At 40.9% G+C, this 1,116-nt stretch overlaps 1 pseudogene; it reads left to right on the forward strand.

The window, feature by feature from the left end:
- Positions 1-789: 789 nt before the first annotated feature.
- On the forward strand, positions 790-1,116 carry LOC110190058 (transmembrane protein 14 homolog pseudogene; annotated as a pseudogene).

Below are 1,116 nucleotides of genomic sequence, written 5' to 3' on the forward strand. Positions count from 1 at the left end.
TTTTCAGCGAGATGACGGGGTATTTATATCCGAAATCGTACAGATTGGAAGATATTTCCCACTTGTTTGTCCCTTGCAAACAGTACAATAATTTGTACTTGTTTGTCGCGATTCAAGATGTGCCATCGAAATTTAGAACTGGGTTGTTGAAACAGACATCAGACCGTCTTTTTAAATAGCATCCGAACAATTGGATGAAATCTTTAATGCCAGCTTTGGCGATAGATGATGTACAAATATTTAATTCAAATCGAGAAAGCTGGATTTACAATGGGAAAAACCAAAAATTAGAGACCGTAGGGCACTAAGAATTGCCTGTCATATCTTAGAATATCTCTAGAGTCGTCCTTGTTCTTACCTGACCAGCTTGTCATGTGTGATCACTTAAGTGTAATGTGTAAGGATTGATGTCTAGGTCTAGGATCTTCGGTCACTAAGTAGAATATCTTCTACAGACTGAAGAAGTTCCAGATTGTACTCATTCTTTATTGAATCTAGAAAAGTAGCTGCTCCCTTTCTATGTCCTTTGCTGTTCTCCTAAATAGTACTAAGTAATGTCTGATTTAGCTTGAATTTGCTTTAAATGTAAGTACTGCTGTCAAAACGAACTAAATTCTCTACTTTTCCCAATGATGATGTTTAAGCGTCTTTACTAGTCGTCACTTTTTATACCGTAGCAGGGGTATTATAATTTTAGTAACACTGTGAAGGAAGTCATTTCCTTGTAGAGTATATACGTATTACTGCTATTACTTGCCTACCAAAACAAAGATTACAAAGTAAATCTAACATGATTGGTTCGGTTATGTGTACGCTGCCGGTGTGGCCGCCAAGGTGGGTTCCATTCCAACGCTGGGAGCTGGCCTGGCCTTTGGAGCCCTGCTCGGCTACGGTGTCCATCTGAATTCCCAGGACACGCCGCGTCCCCTGCTCCAACTGGAAACATCCCTGTTCCTGGCTGGATTAATGGGCTTGAGGTGGAACCGGTCCGGAAGCTACATATATACTACCTTCAGGATATTATTGGCAAACACTGCACCTAAAACATTCACTCGGCATTGGCAAAATGGGAAAACTAAGCTGTTCTTTGGTGCTGTTCAAGGACGATGCCTCTAG

Source organism: Drosophila serrata, unplaced genomic scaffold, assembly GCF_035046125.1.
Source record: "Drosophila serrata isolate PLE 108 unplaced genomic scaffold, ASM3504612v1 contig_272, whole genome shotgun sequence".
Classification (NCBI taxonomy): Eukaryota; Metazoa; Arthropoda; class Insecta; order Diptera; family Drosophilidae; genus Drosophila; species Drosophila serrata.